Source organism: Mirounga leonina, unplaced genomic scaffold (genome assembly GCF_011800145.1).
Source record: "Mirounga leonina isolate KUSES-001 unplaced genomic scaffold, KU_Mleo_1.0 Mir_100573, whole genome shotgun sequence".
NCBI lineage: Eukaryota > Metazoa > Chordata > Mammalia > Carnivora > Phocidae > Mirounga > Mirounga leonina.
In genome coordinates this window covers 2384-13700 of record NW_023269973.1, presented here as the reverse complement: position 1 = coordinate 13700, position 11317 = coordinate 2384, and the positions used below count along the sequence as shown (strand labels likewise).

The window sequence follows — 11317 nt, the reverse complement described above, 5'->3', positions numbered from 1 at the left end:
CAAGAACAAAAAATAAACTTGGATCAGAAAGATTTTTTTTTTTTTTTTGGGGGGGATCAGAAAGATTTAAAAGTTATTTTCAACCCTTAATTTTAAAAAAATACTTTCTAGCCTTTAAAGCATAGGTTATTTTCAATTTCCCTTCTTAAAATTTTATCCATATCATTTTCCCTTAGATTCTGGCTAAAACTGAAAAACTGTTAGCCTACAGATTGAGCCCAATTTAAAAATCATCAATCCATCCATCATCAATCAATCCCAGATCAGTGGTCAGGAGGTCTTATATGTGAGTGATGGATACTTCCCATTTCTCTGAGGAGTCAGAAGGTGATCAACTTTGTCAGTGGTGAAATTGCTTTTTGACAATTTCTGCCTAATCTTCTTTGATCTCTAACATGAAAACCACCATATTGACTAATTTGGTTAATTCACAACTTTAACTCTCAGGTGGGCTTGGGATTTAAATAGTTATAAGCCCTCTGAGGGATGCTTAGGGAACTTGGACACACCACTCTGGAACTCCTTACTATTCAGAAACACATGTGGAAACACTAAACTAAAATGAGATCAAAGACACCTCATGTGCAAAAATCCCTATGACTCCAGTGATTCATGGAACAATTAAAGCTAAGACTCTCCAATGGGTTTTATGAAATAAAAATAATTTTGCTGGAAGCACACTTGAAGGATAATCTAGATTCAAAGTTTATGACACAATGAATAAAGTCATCGGATAAAATCATTATCAGATATCAGATAAAATCATTTTTCTAGATAGTAACTCCAAAGGCATTGTCAAGGTAAAAATATATGGCTAATGGGAAAGATAGACATATATCTGTTGGTTTTTAAGATTTTTTTTTTTTCTAATGTAGGTATCTGTGTGTATACAGACACCCAAGGTACTGTGTGGGAACTTCCAAATACATTGACCTGGAAAAAGGCATTTCAGTAATTCTCTCCTTAGTTCAAGAAAGCACCAAGATTATCTACGCCAAACCAAGGAGTTATCCCAAAGCCCAGAGCATGGTTTCGACTGTCCTATCACATTTGGAGCACTTATCATATGCCAAGCACTGTTCTAAATATTTTATAAATACAAATATAAAAAATGTAATCCTCAAACAACTACACTAGGTGGTCTTTATTAGCTCTATTTTACAAATAAGGAAACTCACAGAAAGGTCAACTAAATTGCCAAAGGCAAGAGAGTTTGAACCCAGACAGCCTAACTCTTGAGCCCATGTTTGTAACCACTTGGCCTCTGTGGGTGCTGACCTATCGTTCCATGAACTACCCTTCTCATGTTTCCTACCCTCACTCAGCCTCACTTCGGTCCCCAGAGCCATCAGGCTTTCTCATTGGATTATCTGGGGAGTGAGAGGATAAATCTCAAGACATTATATTAACAAAGCTAGTTACTAGCTTGGAAATATTTAAAGTTTATTACAACAAAGCTTCATACTTCAGTGGATTCTTCTAGGGTCTTACTGCATTTCTTCACTCTCAATCACTGACCCAACTGGATTATCTCAGTAGAAATTAGAAAGTATTAATCTGATGTAAACTGACTTGAGGAGAAGAAAGAGGAGGAGAAAGAACTGTGGTTTTTATTTCTAAAAATAGTCCTTTATTATATTTGTATTAACATGATGGATATCACTCTTGCTTTCTGCTACCTCAACCTTTATACCAGAAGGGAAGCCCCAGTGCACTGTGGAAATTTACAGGATTCTAGGGGGATTTCCCCTGTTCTAAGATAGGGGTATCCTTTTACAGATGTTGGGAGTGGGGGTCCTGTTATATTCTGTAAGTAATTCTTTGTAATTTCACGGATAATGAGTTAATAGTCATCTTCATCTTTTGACCTAATTTAAATTCATTTTTTGTTTCATTTTATATTCTTTAATAACTACATATGAGGAATGTGATGTCTAAAGAACTAAGTTCAGTCCCTTCCTTTTTGTAAATTCTTCATGGGCCTCTACTAGTATTAATATCTTAATATTTATCAAGCAGATACTGTTCTTAAAAATAAAGTAATAATTTTCTTTGAAAAATAACTTATTTAGTATTCTAATGAATATCAAAAGTAATAAGGAAGGTTCCATCTGACCTCAATTCTTGAGAAATTTCTGAAGGTGTATGAAAAGAATCCCCAAACAATTTTCACTATTATTAACATCTTGTACGACTAGAGAAATATAATTTCTTTGTGAAGAAACAAACATTTAAATTCCTTTTATTATTACACACAAACTAAAATTCACTAATTTTGACAGAATAAATAGGTAGCAATTAGTCAACTACTTACCCAATTTGTGATAATTTCTATAGCGTCAACCTAAAGATGAGAGTTTCCAGCTGAAGCCTGTAGGTGAGCTGAGGTAAAATGGAACCTGGGTCACCCCAACCCCTTCTTATGGCTAATTGGAAAACGTAGGCCCTAAATTCAGATTATTAATTTGAACAGATTGATTCAGGGCATAACACAATCCTCCAAGAACAAGGATGACAGGGATGAAACAAGGTTGTTAATGCAGGAGCTATTTCTTTTTAGTTGTTTCCTTCTAGAGAAAAAAAATGTAAACTTTTCCAATATTAACAGTGATCATAAATATACCCAAATATTTACTATGGGAATGTCCTCATGGTCGTTTTCTAAAAACTGTGGCAAAAACTTGTACGCGGCCACAGCATGAAGTGCTGCTCGTGACTGCTAGGGACAGAATTGTGTCCCCTCCCCCACTGCTCCCCACAGTCTTACCGTGAAGCCCTCTCTGCCAATATGACCATGTTTGAAGAGAGAGCTTTTAAGCGGTAACTAAGTGTAAATGGGGCCATCAGGGTAAGGGCTTAATCCAGTAGGATTGGTGCCCGTGTAAGAAGAGGGAGAGAGAGCTCTGTGTGTGTGTGTGTGTACGTGCAGGCGCTGAGGAAACCCCACAGGGCATAGGCGAGAGGGCAGCCATCTGCAAGCAGAAAGACAGCTCTCGCGGGAAAGACCGCTCTCGCGGGAACCTGACCCTGATGGTGTCCCGAACTTGGACTTCCAAAAATCTGTGTTCTCTCTCTGTCAAGGGCCTTGGTTTTAGAAACCAAATTCAAGTGCCTGAGATCACTTACATTTTCTAATATTCCAAATGGATGTAAAAAAGTATATAAGATAATCTTTCCGGAGCTGAGTCTCTTAAAGAGAACATTATTAAATACGTTGATGTAGATTTTCTCACATCATAAAAACCCTTGCGTAGACACAAAGACCTATCTCAAAAGCAATATGTGAAGAGGAAAAATGTTGCACTTCTTTTGTAATAGTGAACCAATCAAAATAAAAAATTCAGCTCTTAAAAGGATGCAGTTCTCTCATGGGGAAAGAACACTGCCTTTATATAAAATCTTTTCAGCAGAACACCGTAGGTTCCGTAAAACCCGCTGAGAGGTAAGCAGTATCCAGGACAATAAATGGCTCTAGTAAGAAAAGAAAGGTCTTCTCCTCTCCCTAAGTGCTATAATAATTACAAAGATGAAAACAAAGTGAAGGACAACCTGTTCCCCTTATAAATCGAATGTGAGTGCTCTGCAAGGTCCCAAGGAGCAGGAAAGGAGTTTGCTGTTTGTTAGCGTGTCTCGGGCTGAGCATGCAAGAGTAGGTGTGGCATGGTGTGGCAGGAAGAGTGTGGCCTTGGAATGAAGGCAGGCCTGGCTTGGAGTCTCTCCCATCATTTCCCTGTGGATGACAGGTGCATTCCTGAGACTTCCTCCATCCCCACTTTCATTTCTGCAGTCGGTGGATGGTAACAATACTGGCCTTGGAGGGCTGTGGGGAAATTACATGAGGAATCTGTAATGCTCCTTGTGTGGTCCCCAGCATGCATCCCACACATTTTAGTCTCCTGTACTCACCTTGGTTAAATAAAGAGAATGGTAACTAGTCTGCTTTTTTAAAAATAATGATGTGGCCCTCTATCAGGAGGAGCAGAGTGCGTCATATGGACCTCATGCCAGGACCTGGACAGTCTTTTTCTCTCTGTCCTCCTCATGACATCACCACCTCCAAGGCTACATCTGTAGGCAATATCACTCATCTCAAATATATTTTACTATTTCTGTCTTTGCCTCTGATTTTTTTTTTTTTTTTTTTTTGGACAGCTACACTACCTTCATTTCTCAGTTCACTAAGCATTCTGACCTATTTCTTACCAGATACCAAGCAGATTGGAGTTGTTTACTCAACATAAAGGAAAGGTTGATTTCAATAATGAGAGAGAATCTAGGTGTTCATGGAATGTTGCATGAAATTCAGAAAAATAGAAATAATAGAAACAGCAGCACCACACGTAGAATAAAAGCCTGTACTTTGAAAGAAACGGACCTAATTTCAAACGTAGACTCTACTCATCACTAATATGGTGACCTGGGCAAAACCTTCAGACCTCTGATTTTCAGAGGTCTTCTCTAAAATGAAAATAATCCCATCTCACAGGGTAGTTGTGAGGTTGGAGAAGATTACATACATGAAGTTCTTAGCATAACATCTGTCATGTAGTAAGCCCCTGATAAATTATCATTAATGTCACTCAGATTGAGTACAGCATTTTGCCAAGTTAGTACTTGCATGTCTTACTAATGGCATGGCATAACTGGGAGCTGGTGAGGGCAGCAAAATAAAGGGGGCGTAGTTCTTTTTCTGGTGATTAAAAGCTTCTTGATCTTTGGTTTGTTGGAATAGTCTTTGTCTTTCATGATGTTTTGTGAATAATGAAAACAGAGACAGAGCAAGTAAACAGCTGACCTCCCATCCACCTGCTTTTGGACATTATTGAGCAATCATCAGGTTCCAGGCTGGCTATCAGTTACCTTTGTGTTCAGGGTTGAGAGGAAAGTGCACGCAGTTAGTTCTGTCTCCAGCATACATTCCCAGGCTGTCTGCTGCCTCCTTCCTTTTCACTGCACTCCTATCCTGGAGCCCTTGGGAGCAGCCATCAGGACTACTGCCTCCCCTAACCAGTCTCCCTGCCCCCACTCTCGCTTAACCATCCACCCATTACCTGCCAACAGTCAGAAAAATTTGCGAGAGCTATAAATCAGAGTCGGTCAGTCCTAGTTAAGAAGGCTTTGGCAAAATAGTTCCACTTTTCACCATGGCCTGTGAAGACCGTGTGTGCCTGGACCCTGAGCGCAGTTTCACATCTGATCGCATGCCCCATGCTTTCGGCTCCCATCAAATCAGCCTTCCTGAGCCCCTCCCCCCAGGGGTCAGGTTGCACCCACGGAGCCTGCCGGTCCCTCAGCCTAGAAGGTTCAGGCACCTTGTCTAGGACTGTGGCTGCTTCTCATCCCATAGATCGAGTTTCAGTGCTGCCACCTAGGAGAGGCCCTCCTGGACTACCCCTCTCGCATACGTTCCCATCATCTCCACACGGCCCCCTGTCTACTTTCTATCAGAAGCACTAATCACAATCCATAATTACCCCTCTTATTTTTGTCATTTGTAAGTTCCAGGCAAGAGACACACTGCTTGTCACATTCTCTACTGTATTCTCTGCAGGCGGGGGGGGAGGGGGGTATGGCACAAAACAAGACCTCCATAAGTACTTGTTGAATGAATGAAGGATCCAAACATGGGCAAAAACAAAAGAAAAAAAATGTCATGTCTTCTTATGGTAAGGGTTAATGGAAATGTAACCTCGTGATCATCACAAGGGCACGTTGCTTAGTATACATACTTGGTATTGGACACCAGCAAGAAATCGCTGAATAAGAAGAGGTGCCGCTTCTGCCTCCTCCAGCCGCTCTTGAGCTCGACGGGGCCGTGGATAAGCAGGGTATGGGCGGCACCCTCAGATGATGTAGTGCTTTTGCTGCAGGCATCCACCTCAACAGAAGAGCTCTTCCTGCAACCCACCAAACACCACGGAGCAGCTAGTTACTAGTCAAATATACAATAGAGTTTTATGCTAAATGTCAAGGTTCGCACAACACTAAAATTTAGTCTCAACCCCGAAAGCAGAGCTCCAGAGCTCACATTCAGGGATCGCTGAGTTATAGAAAGCTATTGAAAGAGATGAGGTCAGACGTCTGGGTGGCTCAGTCGGTTAAGCGTCTGCCTTCAGCTCAGGTCATGATCCCAGGGTCCTGGGATCGAGTCCCACGTCGGGCTCCCTGCTCAGCGGGGAGCCTGCTTCTCCCTCTGCCTCTACCCCTCCACCCTGTTTGAGCTCTCTCTCTCTCTCTCTCACACATGCTCTCTTTCTCAAATAAATAAACAAAATATTTTAAAAAAGGAGAGAGAGATGAGGTCACTTGGTGAATTGATGCAGATGGAGAACAGTTTCAAGGACAAAGCCCTTGGGCATGCCAACACTTAGACGTGGGGTGGAGAAAGCAGCAAAGCTAATCATGAGCTTTTAGGAAGGGGAGGATCAAGAGGTAGAGTGTATTACAAGAAGGCAAACAAACAACAACAACAAACAGGACAATTGGCGGCCTAATATAAAACAAAATGATATGGTGTGTGTGTGAAGAATTAATTACAATTTGCTTTCATCTTAAGATAAAAATGAAGACAACTGAAGATTCTGGAAATTTACTTATCTAAATCTATCTAAATCTTATCTAAATCAATATTCAAACTTGGGGGAAAAATTCTCAAAGATCGGCAAAAATACTGGAAACGTCAAAAAGTTTCTAAACACAAGAGTTTAGCTATTACTTGGCTGAGCTCTGACTGAGCTCTGATAGGACTTTCTGGTCATCATAGGTAAAACAGCTAAATTGAACAGAATGCAAAAGTTCTTTCATAAATAGGACAGATATTTTCATAGACCTGGGAAAATTCTCTCTCGTGGAGCCAAGAAAGTGTCTCCTCCGAGAATGTAAACCCTGCTCTCTTCAGCTCAGCAGCACTGAATCTTACGAACCTGAGTAGCCTTTCACGAAGCTGGTGCTGAGGTTACTCATTAGTGTACACGTATTAGAAGAAACAAAAGAGAACAACACTTCCTGTTATTGTCAGTCTGTTTTGAGGCTCAAAAATAGTATATCAAAAGACTACCTTCTGCAGTGAAGCCTTGAATGACCACCTATAAGTTCTGCATACTTTCTGAATGATGTGAACATCCTTTTGTCTTCAGTTCTCAGGACTGAAAATCAAGTGAGTCTACAGCACTCGGCAGAGTACTGTAAAATGCTTGAAGCCTGAGGATTCCACAGTAACCTGAGAGCACTACCATTATGATGTCACGGATCTAAGGCTCATGTCGTAACTGCCAAACTGACATACTTGTTTCCCTGATTTGGCCTGCACGTTTTGATTTTTTAAAAGTAATCTTTTTTATTTTGAGATAACTATAGATTCATATGTATCTGTAAGAAATAATACAGAGAGATTACATCAATTTTCTACAGATAGAGACTTCCAGACACTTCCATCACCACAAGGATCCTTCCTATTACCCTTTTACAACCACACAAACTTCCTTCCACCTCCCCCACCTCTTTAATCCCTGGCAATCATGAATCTGTTCTCCATGTGTATAATTTTGACATTTCAAGAATGGTATACAGAGGGGATCATATAGTATGTAACATTTTTGTGATTTGCTTTTTTCCACTCAATCAGCATAACGGGAGAGTCATCCGGATTGCCACAGGTGCTCACAGTTCATTTCTCTGTGTCTCTTAGTAGTATGCCAGGATATGGCTGTATCACAGTTTGCTTCACCACCTGCTGAAGGAATTCTGGATTGTCTGCAGGCTTGGGCGTTCACTAATAAAGCTGCTGTAAACATCTGTGTACAGGTTTTTGTGTCAGCGTCGGTCTTCTCTCCTCTGGGCTAAATGCCCAGGAGTCCAATTGCCAGGTCCTAGGGTAGCTGCTCTGTTTTGTTTTTTAAGACACTGTCTAACTGTTTTCCAGAATGGCTCTGCCATTTCACATTCTCACCAGTACTGTGGGAGTGATTCAGTTTCCCCACATCCACACTAGCATCCACACTGGCAACTAGTGTTGTCATTTTTTATTTTAGCTGTTCTGATAGCTGTGTCATGATATCTCACTGTGGATTTAACGCGCATTTCCCCAATGGTTAGTGATGCTAAACATCTATTTGCCGTGTGGACATCTTCTTCAGTGTGACGGAACCTACAGTAGTCTGTTAAAAACATTTTCCGTGGAGACGGTGTTCCCTGTCCACTAGAAAACTGACCATTTTACAGGTGAGGAGGTGCTTCACGGACAGGTTAGACGCTTTCAATTCAAGCAGCTGCGACATAACATGAAGGATTCAAATCCAGCTGACTCAGGAGGTCACTCAGCTTCCTGTGAGGGCCCCCACTCTTCTCACACGGACAGTGTCTTTCCTTTGACAACAGTGGAGGACTGAAATTTGATCCTACTAACAAAGTTCATGGTTTCCCTTATAGGCACCTCTAACAGGTATGTGAATCCCTCTCTTTTATTCCCCACTCGACTCTATGGGCCTCAAGGAAAGAGTCTATGTCTGATTTATCATTTTAATTCTCACAAACATTGGCACATTGGAGGATTTCAAAAATTCTCTTGAATGGGTGAATGAAAGAGTTTTCTGGCATGGATGGATGGGGAAAAGGCATGACCTAAACTAGTCTCTCTCTCATTTACTTCATTCATTCAACAGATAGTGTTTGAACCTGTACTAGGAGAAAGACACTTGCTAGGTCTGGGCAACAGAGAGCCAGGCCCAACTCTCACAAAACCAGGATTTAAATGGGGGGTGGGGGGGGGCAGAAATTAAACAAAGAGTGTCATCAATAACTGTGTAACACCAGACTCTGGAAAGTACTGCAGAGAAAAATTAAAGAGTGAGATGAGAAATTAAAAGAGGGACCTGAGGGCGCCTGGGTGGCTCAGTCGGTTAAGCGGCTGCCTTCGGCTCAGGTCATAATCCCAGGGTCCTGGGATCGAGCCCCGCATCGGGCTCCCTGCTAGGCGGGAAGCCTGCTTCTCCCTCTCCCACTCCCCCTGCTTGTGCTCTCCCTCTCTCGCTGTGTCTCTCTCTGTCAAATAAATAAATAAAATCTTAAAAAAAAAAAAAAAAAAAGAGGGACCTGACACCTGATTTCAGTTGTGAAGAAGTCTCCTTTGAAGAGCTCCTTTAAAATGAGCTTTAAAGAATAATTAGGGATTGATTAGAGAGAGGAGAGAAAAGAGGAAGGCAGAGGGAAGGGACAAGAAGAGAAGTGTATTGGAAGGGAAGATACATTTTTCAGCTGAAGGGACAGAATGCGAATATGTGACGTTTCAGAGACATGGAAGAGTTTGCTAGTTTGGAGATACAGGCAGAAGGTACAGGAGCATGAAATATGCCTGAAAAAGTAGGTAGAGGCAAGAGCACAAGTCCTGGTAGACCTTTTAGACTTTACTGAGGCCTCTCATCTTAAAACCAAACTAGCACAGAAGTGACATGTAGATAGTGGCCTTCAGACTTTTCACCACTTTTATTTTTTTTAAGATTTTATTTATTTATTTGGGTGGGGGGTAGCAGAAGGGAGAGGGACAAGCACAAACAGTGCTGAGAGTGGAGCCTGACCTGGGGCTCGATCTCACAGCCCTGAGATCATGACCTGAACCAAGATCACGACCTGAGCCGAGATCAAGAGTCAGAAGCTTAACCGACTAGCCACCCAGATGCCCCTTCTCACCACTTTTAAAGGGACAAGTGCTAGTCTGGACATGTTTGATTGTATTAGAACCATGGAGGCTCATGGGGCAACACTTTCTGGCCTCCCATCAAGCATCTGTCAACATTTATTTAATGTAAAAATGTAGGCAAACTTATCTCTGCACCTTCCCCAATTCCCAGATTATGTCCCATTTCTCTGCCTCTCCCTTCAGAGAGGTTAGAGATTTAGAGACCAGGAAAACTCTCCTTCTAGAATCTAGTATCTGCTTATCAATACTGATATGCATCAGTCTCACTTGGGGGAGTTTTCAGGCACTCCCTCTGTAACCCCCAGAGGTTCTGATTCATCAGATCCAGAAAACCTGTATTTTGAAAAATTTTTTGAGTGATTCTTGTATGTAACCAGGATTGTGAGTTACTAATCTTCAGGAATTAATTGAGAAAGATGTAGTGTTCTGATTCTATCTTCCACTTGTAGTAAAGCCAAGGAGAGAAAAGTTTTCTTAGAAAGATAAAGGGAGCTTTCCTTAGTCATGTAATAGTTACATTTACAGTAATAGCTAAAGCTTAATTTCTTCTAAAATACCATTGCTACTTATTTTAATTTGATGAATGAGCTCTAAATAGAATAACAGTGATAGGGTTTGTTTTCATCTATTTCATCTATTTCATCTATTTCATCTATTTCATTGAACACTTAACTTTTCACCCTAAATATCAAATAGAAGAGATAGTATAAGGTAATCCTATGCCCATAATACCAATATTTTTAAGCATGTTGCAAAGACAAGACTATTTAAAAAAAATTTTTTTGAAGATTTTATTTATTTGAGAGAGAAGTGAGAGAGAGAGAGAGCATGAGCAGAGAGGGGGGTGGGGGGGAGGGGGAGAAGCAGACTCCCCTATGAGCAGGGAGCCCGATGTGGGGCTTGATCCCAGGACCCTGAGATCACGACCTGAGCCGAAGGCAGATGCTTAACTGAATGAGCCATGCAGACTATTTTCTTAATTCAATTTCTTTCTTTTAATTTTTTTATATTTATTTTATTTCAATTCCAGTATAATTAAGTGTTATTATTAGTTTCAGGTGTACAATAGAGTGATTCGATAATTCTATACATTACTCAGTGCTCATCATAAGTGTACTCTTAATCCCCATCCCCCCACCCACCTTCCTTCTGATAACTATCAGTTCGTTTTCTATAGCTAAGAGTCTGTCTTTTGGTTTATCTCTTTTTTATTTGTTTTGTTTCTTAAATTCCACATATAAGTGAAATCATATGGTATTTGTCTTTCTCTGACTTATTTCACTTAGCATTATATCCTCTAAATCCATCCGTGTTGTTGCAAATGGCAAGATTTCATCTTTTTTATTGCTGAATAATATTCCATTGTGTGTGTGTATGTATATATATATACATATATATATATGGACACTTATATATATATATATATATATATACACACACATATATATATATATATATATATATATATATGTGGACACTTGGGCTTGCTCCATAATTTGGCTACTGTAAATAATGTTGCAACAAACATAGGGGTGCATATATCTTTTTAAATTAGTGTTTTTCTTTTTTTAAAGATTTTATTTATTTATTTATTTATTTATTTATTTATTTATTTATTTATTT

At 40.3% G+C, this 11317-nt stretch overlaps 1 long non-coding RNA gene across 1 annotated transcript; it reads right to left on the bottom strand.

Moving 5' to 3' along the window:
• Positions 1 to 876: 876 nt before the first annotated feature.
• Positions 877 to 10533, bottom strand: LOC118018118. Its single transcript, XR_004681396.1, has 2 exons — positions 9091 to 10533; positions 877 to 8870 (listed from the first exon to the last, which is right to left on the bottom strand). It is a non-coding gene; the product is annotated as an uncharacterized LOC118018118 (long non-coding RNA).
• Positions 10534 to 11317: the final 784 nt, after the last annotated feature.